The following is a 16674-nucleotide window of genomic DNA, read 5'->3' as shown; positions in this document are numbered from 1 at the left end:
ACAGGTGCTGGAGAGGATGTGGAGAAACAGGAACACTTTTACACTGTTGGTGGGACTGTAAACTAGTTCAACCATTGTGGAAGTCAGTGTGGCGATTCCTCAGGGATCTAGAACTAGAAATACCATTTGACCCAGCCATCCCATTATGGAGTATATACCCAAAGGACTATAAATCATGCTGCTATAAAGACACATGCACACGTATGTTTATTGCGGCACTATTCACAATAGCAAAGACTTGGAACCAACCCAAATGTCCAACAACGATAGACTGGATTAAGAAAACGTGGCACATATACACCATGGAATACTATGCAGCCATAAAAAATGATGAGTTCATGTCCTTTGTAGGGACATGGCTGAAACTGGAAATCATCATTCTCAGTAAACTATCGCAAGGACAAAAAACCAAACACCGCATGTTCTCACTCATAGGTGGGAATTGAACAACGAGAACACATGGACACAGGAAGGGGAACATCACACTCTGGGGACTGTTGTGGGATGGGGGGAGGGGGGAGGGATAGCATTAGGAGATATACCTAATGCTAAATGACGAGTTAATGGGTGCAGCACACCAACATGGCACATGTATACATATGTAACAAACCTGCACATTGTGCACATGTACCCTAAAACTTAAAGTATAATAATAAAATGAAAAAACAAAAACAAAACAAAACAAAATAATGAATGTTACATTTTTGTTAAATTCTTTGTGTCTAATTAGGTGATCACATGAGTTTTCTTCTTTTCTTAATATGATGACATATTAATTTTCAAATGTTGAGCCCACTTTGCATTCCTGGAATAAACCCCCCTTGGTCATGATATATTTTCCTTATTATAAATGGTCAAATTCTTCCTGCTTTTTTTGCTGTGGGTTTCTGTATCTCTGCCCATGAGGTATATGGCTCTGTATTCATCCTGTAATGTCTGTCTGTGTTTTATATCAGGCTGTGGGTTTCTCTATCTCTGCCCATGAGGGATATGGCTCTGCAGTTGTCCTGTAATGTCTGTCTGTGTTTTCTATCAGGATAACGTTGATCTCATAAATGACCGGAACGTGTTCCCTCCTCTCCTGTTTTCTGGAAGAGTGTGTGCACAGCTGTCATCTCTTGCTCTGATGTTTGATAGCATTTTCCAGTGAAGCTATCTGGCCTTGGAGTTTCTTCTTCTCTTTTTTTTAAAGTTCTTACGTGTGACTTCAATTTCCTCAATAGTATGGAGTAATTCCAGTTATCTCTCTCTTTTTGAGTGAGTTTTGGTTGTCTGTGTCTTTCAAAAAATTGGTCATTTAATCTGTTATCGAATATGGTTAGGGTGTGGTTCATAGTATTCCCTTATTACCTTTTCCATGTTTCTGGACCTGTAGTGATGTCCTCTCTCTCACTCCATAAGCTGGTAAACTGTATCTCGTCTTTTTCCTTCCTCATTCTGGATAGAGGCTCATTGAGTTTACTGATATTTTCAAAGAGCCAACACTCGGCTCCATTAGTTTTCTCCGTGGCCCTGTCTCCAGTCCCAGTGTTGCCTGCTTTGTTATTGTCTTCCTTCTGTTTGCTCTGACTTGGTTGGCTTTTATTTTGCTTCTTAAGGTGAAAGGCTAAATTCTTGATTTCAGATATTAGTTCTTTTCAAATGTAACAATGTGAATCCATAATTTTGGGTGTAAGCACTGCTCTAGCTGCATCCTCCTAGTTTTGATATGCTGTGTTTTCATATTTATTCAAGTAAAAATATTTTCTAAGTTCCCTTGTTTCTTTCTCTTGACTTATGGGTTATTTAAAAATGTTATCTAATTTCCAAGTGTTTGCAGATGTTCTGGGTATCTTTCTGTTATTGACTTCCTCCTTAATTCCATTATGTTTAATTGATACAGTTTATACAATTTTGGTTCTTGTGCATGTTCAAAGGCTTGCTCAGTGGTGTGCAACATGGTCCACCCTAGGGTGTGTTTCTGGTGCCCTTACTGTGCGGCGTCTTCACACCAATCAGGCCAATAGGGCCATCGTGGTGCCCGGTCTTCTCTGTCATGAGTAATTGTCTGTCCTCTTTGTCCACTGATGACTGGACTATATAAGAGTTGGCATCTTCTGATTCCGTTTCGTGCTGAAACTTGGCCAGGGATTGTTTGTTGTGCTGAGTGATTCTAGACAAGTCTGGGTCTTGTGAAAACCTTTTGGAGGATGTTGATGCTTGTGACTGGCTTGTGTTAACAGGTGGTCGCCCAGCTAGGCTCAGGGCGCAGGTTTCCAGGGCCATGGAAACTTCTATGGGTGCTGGTTCCAGGCCCACCTGTTCTCACCACCTTTGCCTCGCTGTCTGGGGCCAGCCCTCACATGCACCCTGGAGCTTAGTCTGGGAATGGGGTCTCCACGGCCTTCACTGCACTTCTGCAGTTCATCACATGCATCTATGGCTTTATACGCGGAACTGGGGAATCACTTTCCCCAATATTCTTCTTTCTGGGATTTCCCCAGTCTGCAGCATTTACGGTTTCATGTTCCCAGTGTCTGTGGCCAGATGATTGGGATTATCTCAGAAGTTCTGCCCTCAATGCTCTTGTGCAGCTTCACAGCCAAAAGCAGTAGGAAAAACAGAGAAAACAAGCTGAGCGCGATGACCCATGCCTGTAATTCCAGCACTTCGGGAGGCCAAAGCGGGTGGATCACCTGAGGTCAGGAGTTTGAGACCAGCCTGGCCAACATGGTGAAACCCTGTCTCTACCAAAAAAAAAAAATTAGCTGGGTGTGGTGGTGGATACCTGTACTCCCAGCTACTTGGGAGGCTGAGGCAGGACAATTGCTTGAACTGGGGAGGAGGAGATTGCATTGAGCTGAGATCGCACCATTGCACTTCAGCCTGGGCGACGAGAGTGAAACTCCGTCTCAACAAAAAGAAAGAGAGAAAACAATAACTGGGACACCCCTCACCGGCTTCGTTCTTCACACATAAGGGCCCTTTCCCAGTTCCTCTGACCAGAGAGATGGGCCTTCCTTCAGGGTTCTCAGGTGGCGGCACCATTCCTGCGGCAATGCAAGTGGGGCTGGCCTCAGGAAAGAAGGGAAGAAAAACAGTGGTGATCTCCATGTTCTCTGGCTCACAGGGGTGCCTTTCCAGCCTCTGGCAAAAAAGCTTGGTTTCCCTTGGAGTTCTGCTGCCCATGCCTGAGGAGGAGGTCCCAGGTCAGCTCACTGTTATGGACCCTATTTTTACGGCCCCAAAACTTGTATGTTGAAATCCTAACTCCAAACGTGATGGCATGAGGAGTGGGGCCTTTGAGAGTGACCAGGTCATGAAAGTGAAGCCTCAGGGTGGGATTAGCATTCTTATAAAAGAGCCCCAGTTGCTCCCCCAGCCGTCCCACCCTGTGAGGACACAGCCAGAAGGTGGCTTCTATGAACAAGGAAGCCCTCGCAGGACGTGGAATCTGTCAGCACCTCAATCTTGGACTTCCAGCCTTCAAACTGTGAGAATTAACTTTCTGTTGTTTATACACCACTGGTTTATGGTATTTTGTTGTAGCAGCCAAAATGGACTAAGACATTCACCTTTGCTTCCAACTTGACAGATACAAAGAGGAAAGAAATCCAGAGGACTTACCATGGGCATACTGGTTTTCCTCATGTTTGGACCTCTTTCCCCATCTGCCTTCCCCTGTTTACTTTCAGTGGCGTCAGGTGGTCACTGCTTGTATTTCACCTAAGTTCTCTGTTTAATCAGGGGGAGCTGGAACAGCAGTGGGCTTATGCCCTCTAAGCCAGCACCAGATGCCCCCTTTGATTTTGAGCTTTGTCTTGCTTCCTGACCCAAAAAGTTATTCCAAGCTCACCTGCTCAACACCCCAAATCAACCTTTTCTCCGAGGAGTCTTGCTTCCTTTGATCAAATAACTGAGAAGCACAGATCTGGGTGGTAGTATGCTCATTGCTAGAGGCGTGCAGTGCTTCTAGACTCTTCCAGCAGGCCAGGTTAAAGATTAGAAATTATGGGCTTATATGGATACCTCCAATTTAAACTCTACAACACAAGGTCTGATGGCTTCTTCCTCACCTTCCACTATCACATACTGGTCTCTCCTTTCCCAATGGCAATACCCCTGGTTCCTAAGAAGGTCAAAATATTTATTTGTTCTACTCTCTAATATGTGCAAGATAGATTCAGAATTATTATATCAATACAAACCCATGAAGCAAAGTTCAGAATTTCTTTGAAGTGTTTTTTTGTTTTATATGGTTTATAAATTAAAAACACAAAGATTCTCAGAGAAGTCTCATGCCCATTCACGTCCCTTTCATCCAATTTCCACCCATGCCCTATGGTCAATATTTTTGTTGTTGACTTGGATAATCCTGGGTTTCTTTTTATAAAATATGCATGTGTGTATGTGCACGTGTGTACTTGTGTGTGCTCATGTGTGTTCATGTGTGTGTACATGTGTGTTCAGTAGATGAATGGATAAAGAAAGCAGGTAGGCTGGGCACGGTGGCTCACATCTGGAATCCCAGCACAGTGGGAGGCCGAGGCAGGCAGATCACGAGGACAGGAGATCGAGACCATCGTGGCTAACATGGCAAAACCCCATCTCTACTAAAAATAACAAAATTTAGCTGGGAGTGGTGGCACGCGCGTGTAGTCCCAGCTACTCAAGAGGCTGAGGCAGGAGAACTGCTTGAACCTGGGAGGTGGAGGTTGCAGTGAGCCAAGATCCCATCACTGCACTCCAGCCTGGGAGACAGAGTGAGATCCCATCTCAAAAAAAAAAAAAAAAAAAAAAGAAAGAAAGAAAGAAAGAAAGCATGGTACATCTACACAATGGAATTGTGTTCAGTCATAGAAAAGAAGTAAAGCCTATCGTCTGTGACAACGTGGATAAACACGGAGGACGTTATACCAAGTAACAAGCCAGGCAGAGAAAGGCAAATACTGCATGATCTCACTCCTATGAGGAGTCTAAAATTTCATACTTACAGATGCAGAGATGGAATGGTGGCCCCAGGGGCTGCGCGGGCGAGGGAAGGAGAAACGTTGGTCAGAAGATGCAAAGTTTCAGCTAGACAAGAGGAAGGAGCTCTGCTGGTCTACTGCACAGTGAGGTCACTATAGTTAATAATGATGCATTGTTTATTTCAAAATTGCTAAACAAGTGGATTTTAAATGTTCTCCTCACAAAGGACGATGAGTATGTGAGGTGGTGGATATGCTAATTAGCCTGATTTGCTCATTTCAAGATAGATCCATGCATTGAAGCATCACATTGCACTCCAGAAATACATGCAATTATTATTTGCCGATTAAAAAAAACTAAACAAATAATGCCCTGAATACATATAAAAGTCATAGTGCACTTATTTTATCTGGGAAGGGAACGAATGAGATGTTAAGCTACAGGTAAGGGCTTTTGGGAATAAGGTGTTAATGATGGTTATTAGCCAACAGAAAACTACCCAGCAGGTGGATGTTGGCATGGCAGGAGCACAATGATGAACACCAAACAAAATAATTATCGTATACTTCAGCATGGCTAGAAAAGAGTCTTGAAATGTTCCCAACACAAAGAAATGATGAATGAGGATGGATACCCTGAACGCTCTGATGTGGTCATTGCACATCGCCTGCCTGTGTCAGAATATCACAGCTACCCCGTAAATGTGAACCATCATTATGTATCCATAAAAAAGAGATGGAAACAAGGTAAGTAACATATAGAAACCAAGTAAAAAGTACCAACACGTTCCTGTTCCCATCCTACAAAGGCTCACCAGAAATTCCTGGACGGTGCTAACCGAAATAGTTAGTTTCAGTTAAATTGTTCGCTTAATTAGAAAGCTGATTGCAATTTGGGCTGAGATAAAAGCTCCTTTAACAGCCATTCCTTTCCCTTGGCTCATCCTTCTATCAGAGGAACTAAATTAATTAGGCTCCTGGAACTTGGACTTCTAGAAATTCACAAAGAAGTACTGATGAGTGAGCACTGAAGCTTTGCAGAAAGAGGGTTCGGAAGAGGGCACATGAGTCTTCTCTGCTGAGTTCCAGTGACCCCAGATCTGACCACTGTTTCTTCAACATGCATTTTCAAAGTCTGCATTGGCCAGTTAGGTCAATATTGGCGTAAAAACCAGTTTCTGTGGTGCACCGCCAACGACGTTAACTGTCACGCTTGTGCCTCCGTAGCAGCTTAATGCTCGATGTTCACAATAATGAGCCGGGAGCGCTCAGAATCACAGGGAATCTTTCCAACAACCCAGGTTAAACAGCACTCAACAGAGCTTTACTGTCAAGCACAGGACCCGGGTTCTCTGGGTGCTGGCCGTCTCCATGCTGCGTTCCCCGCTGGGCCAACGGTGTCATCTTCACCCATCACCAAGGCCAGAGGCCTGGGAGTTGGTCTGAGCTCTCCTTTTCTCTCACCCCTGCTCCAAACATCCCCACGTTCATCTGATTTTCTCTCCCTTGCTGCTGCTCTGGCTCTGAGGCCGCCGTCCCACGGTGTCGCCTCCCCAGAGGATCCCACGGGGTCCCCCAGCCACAGGGTCCATCGGGGACCGTGGCCTCCTCGCCTCCACTCTTGTCTGTTTACCGTCTGTTCTCCCCCACAGTCTCAGAGATCACGTTTGAAACCATCATTCTGATCACAAGACCCCCTCGTTGGAAACCCCTCTGCGGCTCCCTTCACAGAAAGAAATCAAATCCCGCCGTGGCCTCCAGGGCCTGCCTGGGATAGACTCCAGCCCGCAGCGATTCTGGGCAGGCCCTGGGGCTGTGTACGGCCTGCAGGCCCCGAGCAGAGCTTCTGACTTGCCCTTTCTACTGCCTGGCAGGCTTTTCCTGACTCTTCCCAGGACGAGAACTCAGCTTCCAGGCCACCTCTCCCCAAGGCTTTCTCTGGCCACCTAGTCCAGAGCCCTCTGTGTTCTGAGCCGTAGCACCCTGCTTCGCTCTTGCAGGCTAAGCCTCTCTTTTGCAGCCCCTGAAGGCTGAGCCCTGGGTGTGGGGCCACCTCAGTCACTCACCATGGGAATCTAGTGCCTGGCACCGCACCTGGCATTCCCCGGGAGCTGGGAATGTTTGACGGTTGAAAAGTAAAACACATTGTCTTAAGAAGCAGACAGACCCTCTCTGTCTGTGAGACCACAGAGGGGGGTCCGACTGTGGTTGGGATCTGTGCTGATTGTTTGGCCGTGGGGGGTTGTCCTGTGCTCAGGGAGACAGGAAGACCCACAGGTGTCTGGCAGCTCTTATGCGGGGAGGTGAGGAGGGAGATTCCCCAACACTTAACCTCAAGCAAAGTGCAGGGCTTGAGATGACAGCAAACCCAAGCAGTGAGGAGAGGGCAGGGATAGAGCCTGGTGCAGAGGAAGCCGAGGACAGGCAGGAGCAGCCCACAGAGCGCCGGGCAAACGGAGGCATGTGCCCAGCGTGGATGACTCCAAGAGCAACAGCACTCCCTCGGGAACGAATCTGCAGAGTGGAACAGCTTTTCCCTCCTCCTTCCTTCTTTTTAAAAAAATGTTCGGCCATGCTACTTGGCGAATCATGAAGTGGAGGGGCAGGAAGCCGCCTGCCCACCATGCAGCAACGGCGGCTGCCGAGGAAGGTGGAGTCTGAGCCGGGCGCGTCCCTGCCCAGCTGCAGATATACATGGAGGTTCTGAACAGTAGGACTGCACTGTCTTCCAGGCTGAATGATGCCAAATAACATCTGCCCAGACAGTTTGCCAAGCAGGTTGGCGTTGTATTTGGATATCTACTATGTTTAAGATTGCCACTTAAAAGTTACCTTTACACATATAGTTCATGATGTATATCCGGAATAAGTTAGAAGCTAAAAGCAACACACATAACAGTGAGGTTCTCACCAAACTTAACTCTCTTGGATTCTCAGGAACACCACCACCAAAGAAAGGCTTATACTGACTGAGTTAAAAATCTCCAAGCAGCAGCTCCAGAAGGGAGCACAACACTCGAGTCCCTCCAGTGCTGGGCCAACGCTCCACGCAGGCGCCCAAAGCTCAGGTGACTGACCAAGCACGTTCAGCACCCATCACCCCACTGCAAAAAGCTGGCGCCATCCAGGAAGTCTTTTCTCTCGAGAGCCACAGCAGAGGGTCAGACGTGGATCTTCCACCGCTAAACCATCAGCTACACCAAACCCTGTGTTCGCACCACGTAGAGAATTGCGGTCCCCTGTGTGTCTGCTCTGCATCCTCAATAGATATGCCAAGTGGTGTCTATTCTAACCTACATGCAGGCTGGTTCCATGAGCAGGTGAATCGCCCTGACCATTCAAATGGTTCAAAGAGCACCTGAGGAAGTGTCCTTCGTGGGTGGACGTCAGGAAGCAGTGCCGTCTTCCTGCCACTGCAGCTGCAATGGAGATGACCACAATGAAACAACATCTCGACAACCTCAAGCTCACAGTGTCTCCTTGAAGATTCCAATTCGCATGCTGGGTGGTAGGATTCACTGTCTATACCCATCCCCTTCCACAGATTATGATCCCAGCTTGTGCACAGCCCAAGTCAAGCCAAGAAGTTCACACAGAATAAATGTGCAGTATCTTTTGGTTACGGGGCAAATACATGTCTGTGAGCCTACATCATGTGGCACATACACCTGGAGGTGACTGATAAGTGTTTCTCATGTGATAAATAAAGCTTGAATTTCTCCAGGTACAGATGGATGAGTAGAGGAAGCCTCTGGATGGCATTCCCATTTTCATTTTGTAAAGCAGAGAATTGCACTGAACTCTAATGCCTTAGTGCTGTGACGTTACACAGAATACGTTCCTTTGTCCATTATGCATTATATTGCTTCTATATCACAAAATATCCTCCCAGCTACCTCCTCAAATGCACAGAAGCCACTTGCATGAGTACATACACAGAGAGGGTAACACAGTGCCACTCATGGACTAACGCGGCCACACAGAAGATACTGCAGCAGGCTTGCCTTTGTCTTAGAACCAAGAGTGTGGGGAAGTCATGACCCACAAGGAGGACATTTTTTGACAGTTAGCAAGTGACCAAGGAAGTTTAAGACCCTGGAGTGAAATCAAAGGCCCTTAAGAAAAAAAAACTGAAATGAAAATGGCCAGTTGTTCATTAATCACCAGGAGTTGTCTGACCCAGGGCGGGGGCAGTCTTATTGCTATTATAAACCATACAAATGTAAAGAAGAAAGTAATTGCCTCCTTTATAGACTGAAAAGTTAAATGTGGAGATGCTGGTTACCATGGACACACTGGACTGTTTACAGCTCGGGTGTAAACAGTGGCCAGAGAGAAAGCAGCATTTCCTTCCTAATGACATTCATTAAGGTCACTTTTTTTTTTTAGCGGGTCCTTTCTCTGAAAATGAATTCCCACTGATTATGCACATGCCTTCACAAATAAAATCACATCAAAGAGAGCGGTGCGAGTGTGTGCCGGGAACCAGCCACGTGTCCCTCTGATTCTGCCGTGGAACTTTCTCCACCAGAGGTGGCAGCGAACTAACACACCCTGTCCCTTGTCCACCGAGAGAGAGAGAGAGATGTGGATGCGCAGAGCTGTGAGCGGTCAGACCTCTGTCTCACGAGGAAGCCCGGATGACCTCTGCATTCTGGAAACTGCTTCTGCTTTAGTCATTTCATCGGCTGACCTGTTACAGGGCTTCCGCCTGGATGCAAGGGAGGCACGGCAGGGGCCTGTGGATGAGCCCAGGAGGGAAATGGGGCCCAACTGGAGGGTGGTGGAGCATCATGGTGCCTCTTTCGTCAGGCCCTTAGGAAACACAGGGAAGTTTGCTGCTGTGTATGGACACCATTATGACCCTGACTTACTCTCAAGGACTCACGCCTAGGCTGGAGCTGACCTGGCGTTCCACGGCCACTGGCCCAGGCTCGTGAGGCTTCAGCGCCATCACTAGTGTTTCTCTCCCGCTTCTTCAGTTTCAGAAACGATCATCTTCCCCCTTTATCCTGAAAGCCCCAGTCCCTGTTTTCACAGAAATAACAATGTTCCCCTAAAGAAAAGGAACACCAGAGAATTGGATTCAAGATCTAAATGACCTCAGTAACCACACTGCTTTGGATTTCCGGGAATGCCACGTCAGCAAGGAGGGTGGAGGCTGAACACTCACCGCCCCTTAAGCCCTGAGCACAGCTGCACTGTCGGGCCAGTTGTCCTGGAAAACAGTGACACATCCCATCACCGCACTCCAGTGTGGCCCACGGCCGGCTCACCCCTCACACTGAACACCACAGGTGAGGAAGTAGGGGCAGAAGTGAGCGGTGAGAATTTAAAACTCCTGCAGCAATTTGATACAGCAGTGCTATGTACATTGAATCTCACACTTCAAAAGTCTGATTTTTCTTTGATGGATTACTTTTTTTTTTGGAGATGGAGTCTTGCTCTGTTGCCCAGGCTGGAGTGCAGTGGCGCAATCTTGGCTCGTTGCAACCTCCATCTCCTGGGTTCAAGTGAGTATCCTACCTCAGCCTCCTGAGTAGCTAGGACTACAAGTGCCTGCCACCATGCCCAGCTAATGTCTGTATTTTTAGTAGAGATGGGGTTTCACCATGTTGGCCAGGCTGGTCTTGAACTCCTGACCTCAGGTGATCCACCCACCTCAGCCTCCCAAAGTGCTGGGATTACAGGCGTGAGCCACCATGCCTGGCACTTTTATGGATTACTTTTATTTGACTTTTTTTTTTTTTAGTAATTCTTACTGTATTTCACAAAAGCATCATTCCATGACAGACTGGAAATTAGAAATAAAATGCTAGTCCTTGACCACAGGCTGGTGACCTCATCACAGAGACAGTGCCCACAAATTCTCTGTTAAGATTAAACCACAGCAATAATTAGCCAAGACCTGCCTTCCTAGAGGGTTTGATTTAATGGCTTATTTTTAAAAACTTTTTTGGAAACATCTCTAGGTGTTAGGTTTTCTATTCTTTTTTTTCATCACCTGAGAGAGAACCAGGGAAGCCGGCTCAGGTCCCTTCACAAATGGCCTAAAACTCTGTCCTAGGGCCCCTGCTGGGTACTGTCCCAGGGACCCACAGCCCCTGGAAGAGTTGGTCCTCTCTCCAGAATCATCCAAGACCCAGCTCTCAATAAGAGCCACCAGGAAGCTGGGCCTCCCCCGGGTACTGCCAAGCTGTGGTATACGCCATGCTCCATCTCCAGATAGGTCACACCCAAGTTCAAGTACAGGATCTTAGGATATTCCCCACAGAAACAATGTTAAAAAGTGATATTAGGTTCCCAGATAAGCCTACCCAAACCCATTCCACCTGTAACGCAGCCAGCATTGTACAGAAATCGCTTAGGGAACGTTCTAAGCCTCTTCTGCCTGACAGTCTCTCTGCATCCCCAGGGCACAGCCTCCTGCCCAGGCCCCTGCCTCTGGGTTCACCCACGCATCCACTCTCCACGCCCTCGGCCACAGTCCGTGGCTCCCCACCTCAAAACCTCCAGGGCACCTGGTTCCCAGACTCCAGTCCGACCTTCTCTCTGGCTCTGCCTCGGTTGGCAACTTCACCAACATACCAGGAGGGAATGTTCCGGAACGGCAGCCTCCCCATCTTTCCCCCTGCTCCTGGATCATTAGGGCTCTTCCTCCCAGGTGTGACCAGCTACCCTTCCTCCAGGTCTTGGCTCGAGGGAGTTCTCCTAAGGTGGATCATGTTGACCCCTGGGGCCCTCCTCCAGGTGACATCCATGTCTACCCAGAATGCTCCTCACTGTGAAGCCCTTCCTGTGGCTCTAAGGTCGGCAGGGGCTGGGTCTACTGTGCCCATTTGCTGTCTCTTTATTTTCTTTCTTTCTTTCTTTTTCTTTCATCTCCCTCCCTGCCTTTTTCCTTTATTCCTCTCTTTCCTCCCCCATCCCTTCTCTTTCCTTCTTCCTTCTCTCCCTTCCTTCTTTCCTCCTTCCTTCCCTTTCTTCCCTCCCTCCCTTCCTTTTTCCCTCCCTCCCTCTCCCTTCTTTCCGCCTTCCTTCTTCTCTCCTTCCTCTCTCCTTCCTCTCTCCCTCCCTCCCTCTTCCCTTCCCTAGGTCCTCAGGTGGTGCCTGCACATGGGGGATGCCCAGTTTCATGGAACAGAACGGAAAGGAACTGTGACAGGCAGAGTCTCTGCAGGAGCCGCGTGGTGACCAAGGGTGAGGACAGCGCACATCGTATGAAGGATGGGAGCTGCAACTGGGCGAGCAGAGAGACAGCTTAGAGAATTGTAGTAACCATCCTCAGAGGCTTTAGGTCTCTGACATAGAAACAAGGTGGGTTTGTACAGCTCCAGCATGCTGAGCTAGGATCACTAGGTACAGATTCGGATGCAGTTCTGGCCTGGTTTTAGAGAGAACTTTCTAGCCCAGTTGTCTAGCAGTGGTGGGTCAGCAGGTCTCCCCAAGCAGACACTGGAGGGCAGAGGGTTCCTCGCAGCTGTGTTGTGTGTTGTACAGGGAGGTGCTGCCTGGGTGGAAGGTTACACTCCGGGGCGTGGACTCCCATCTCTGAAATTCTGACCTCCTGTGAAATGTGGGAGACCTTTGCTCCACACCCTGAGGTGCTTCCTGCCTTGAAGGTGGCCCCAGAATCCCTCTGGTGGCTCAGCTAAATCTTCTCCCCCAAAGAGGAGGGGCCCCTGCAGCCACAGCCATAGTTCAAGGTCTGGAGCCCACAGCGCATGCCTCCTGGATGGGCGGCTCTTTCTGGAGGTCCCTTGTGTGGAATAATGAAGAAAAAGGTAGGACCCTGAGGTGAACACATCACTTTATACTCCCAAATGTCTTTATGTTTTCAGCCTTGAGCTGAAAGTAAAAATAAGCCCTTTACTTTTTTTGTGGCAATTTCTATTCATATGCACGGTCAAAAATTATTATTTCTTCCAATTCAGAGATATTTTAGCATTAACTCACTAAATAAAATGCTTTAAGCCAGGCGCAGTGGTTCAGGCCAGTAATGCCAGCACTTTGGGAGGCCGAGGCGGGCGGATCACCTGAGGTCAGGAGTTTGAGACCAGCCTGGCCAACACGGTGAAACCCCATCTCTACTAAAAATACAAAAAATTAGCCGGATGTGGTGGTGCGCGCCTATAATCCCAGGTACTTGGGAAGCTGAGGCAGGAGAATCACTTGAACTCAAGAGGCAGAGGTAGAAATGAGCCGAGATTGCACCACTGCACCCCAGCCTGGGCAACTGAACAAGACTCTGTCTCAATAAATAAATAAAATTTAAGAAATGCTTTGGATATTTATACGTCTTTATTCCTATGAGCACAGTGATCTTTAAAGATACTCACGAACAGGAGTCAATCTAAACGGGCTTTTCGTTTGTCTGTTTTTTCAGTCATCGCTACCATTTCCAAGTGAGGGGTGAAAGGAACCGTTGCTCCCTTCTCTGCAGGTTTGAAGGAGAAAATGCAGCATCTGTTCTGAGGCAGCCACATGCAGGGACGGCTCAGGGCTGTGCCCAGAGTCAGGCTGAGTGGGCTGGGGGCAAATACGCTGCCTAAACAAAGACACTGGAGTTTGTGGAATTGCTTTTTTATTGGAGTCAAGAACAAAGTACCAATAATAACTGCATAGTTAATTTTGCTTCAAATTCTTTTTTTCTTAATAGAGCCCATGACACAAAGAGAAGTCTCAAAATGCCTTCTGTTCTGTTTTGCTTTGTTGCAGCAGTATTTGCCAAAGATTCAGGCTACATATTGTTTTATTTCAGCGAAACAATCAGGAATGAAATGGTTGTGGAGGCTCCTTCTCTGGGCACAGTTTTTCAGAGATGGAAACCCAGGCCCAGAGAACTGAAGGAATTTTCCCTCCACCCATGCAGGAGTTTGGCAGACTGTCAGACTTCCAGAGGAAACAGTTTCTTCTAAAGGTTGATGCGAATAAGTACAGGTAAATGACGGGTAAATACATTTTAAAAGCAGTAGTTAAGAACATTTCATTTTAAAATAACGAGTGATCTGACATCCAAGGATGACCACTGCTGTCCTCCCACAGCCTGAATAGCGTGGGCAGCTGCACCACGGATGTGCATGGCTGCATATGTGCCCAGTGACTACATACAACCTACAGACGTAAATGCACATAGAGTCCTGTTTGCCAAACTCATCGTAATTTATGTAATTATACACATAATGTATTTTACCCAATACACAAAGAAGATTTTCATAATGCCACTTAGGGTCTAGATTTAACTTAAACCACTACTTAGTCTATCTCTCTTAATAGGATACTAAAAGGAAATTTTATGACAACATTATCAGTAGCATTTTGCTGATAATTAGAATAACAATAATAATACTGAGATATTTTTTCAGTAATAATGGTGTTATTAATGAGATTTTTATGAAAGACAGACTTCTTCGGTATAATTATGAAAATTGATCTTTTGCATTTTACTTATTCACTGAAATCAGATAAGTGGCTTAACTACATGTATTATTTCTAATAAATATTCAAAAGAATGCATTTAAACAAGGCTCCTTATTCTATTCTTGCTCATATTCCTTGCATTTAAATAAAAGTGTAATTGCTCTGCTTTTTAAACTGTTAGTTTGGATTAGCTGTCTAACCTGTACAGTGTAGCTGTTTGCTGTTTGCATTTTTAATAGCTTTATTACCATTTGGTGAAGCCTTAATTTCTGACTCCCTTGAAGAGTCCTGCCTTTAAGTCAGCACTACAATTTAACCAGCAATAATCTGTCAAGATGAGATAAAGACCCACACCAGATGAAATGCAGTATTTTTGTGTAGCATTCTGTCATTGTTAAAGGCAAGATCCTAGTATGTCAAAATGTAACCTCTGAAAGTTTTCTAAACTTTGCAGCATAATTTTACAGTTCATGTTTTTAATCAATGGCTCCAGCATGCATTATCTTGTTCACTGGGGAAAGCAATTAAAATATACATCTAGTTATCTGTGAAAATATATATTTAAGGGCATTAGCAGGAATATGCACTTATGCATGCATTAATGAGCGTGTGCATGGGTAAACACTGCAAATAGGAGCAGAAGATCTCTAGTGTTTCAGCAAAAGTGATGATTTTGTGCTCTAAGAATCTGAGACTATACATACATATATACCTTTTATTTTTTAAAATTACGTAAAACATATAAAAATGGGGAGAATAGTACAACGAATCCCTGCATACCCTGTGCAATTCACAGAGGTCCCGTTCAATCCAAACCTCCCACTTCCCTCCCCCAACAAATCCCAAATGTTGCATATTTTCATGTGTAAATATTTAGGCACAGATCTTTAAAAAATATGGAATTTTTTTTAAAGCCATGATTACATACATTGTCACACCTTAAAAAATTAACAATAATTCCTTAATATCATAAAATATCTAGTCAGTTTTTAAATTTCCCAAGCATCTCATTTAATATCATATATCTATGTCATACATAAATGTATTTTGTTTGCTTTTTAATTTGTTTGAGCCAAGATGAAAATGAGAGTCCTACAATGGTGACTGGTTGAAATGTTCTTGAGCCTTTTCAATCCATAGGTCTCACTGCTGTTTCTTCTTTCTTTCGTTTTTTCTTACAGTTTCTATGTTGAAGGAAACAGTCATTGATGTAATGGATTCCCATGTGCAGGATTTTCCCGGTTGCATTCCAGTGGTTTAATCTAACACGTTCCTCCAAATTTCCCATAAACTGAAATAAGATCTGGGGATTTGATGAGATTGGGTTTCACAGTGGGGAGAGGTTAGCTCCTTCCCGGGTGGCTGTGTCTGCCAGGAGGCACGTGGGGTCTGCTTCTGCCTCTCACTTTGCACTGCCAGTGGCCGTCACAGCTCTGTGTCCAGATACATTGATATACTCAGGGCAGTACCATGGGCATGTTCTAATTCTATCACTTCTCCACTTATTAGCTGGAACACTTTCATTAACAGAACATTTGCCTCATATTATATCTGGTTACCCAGTTGTGTAGTTTATATGGGAAAGATGACATAAATATTTAATACCTTTCCTTTATGAGTTTTCAAAATAATGAATTATTCATTAGCATTCTCCAATGGTATCAATTAAATTTTCTTTTTTTTTAGTTTCATGAGGCACTTATGGATTTGAGCATGTGTTGGGTCTCAATCCATTGCAGTCGTTACACTTTGATGATCAAGCATCCCATCTTTGGGCATTGGAAGCCTCCTTCCACTGGCTCTGTCACCATGTGCGGGGACAGAACATCCCAGGCTCACCTTGTATTACTCCAGGCTGGGATCAGCTGTTTCCCCAGAGAGCTTTGGTTCCTTTTAGTGAGAAATGAGACCAAAATCTTGGCCCTGAGATTTACATACATACATACATACATATATGCACATCCATCCATACACACACACACACACACACACACACACACAGGTATGTAGTTACCTTGCTATCTTTGGCCTTTCCTCAATATCTATCATGTTAATATTAAAAGCTACCACAAAGCAGCATCCATAAATTGTCCCTTAATGTTTATTCTAGCATCTGAGCAATTTCTTCATAATCTGTGAAACAGACGCTATGGTGAACGGGATTGGGTTAGGAGATGCAACTGTTTGAATCTGATGCTATCACAGGCTTGTCGATTATGAAGGCATGGTCATAGAATCGTAGTCATCAAAACACCAAGTACTAGGCTTCGGTGACATGAGGCCTCCCAGTGCCTTTTCAAAGGGC

This window comes from Symphalangus syndactylus, chromosome 15 (assembly GCF_028878055.3).
Source record: "Symphalangus syndactylus isolate Jambi chromosome 15, NHGRI_mSymSyn1-v2.1_pri, whole genome shotgun sequence".
Taxonomy (NCBI): Eukaryota; Metazoa; Chordata; class Mammalia; order Primates; family Hylobatidae; genus Symphalangus; species Symphalangus syndactylus.
Note: the sequence above shows the minus strand (reverse complement) of the source record.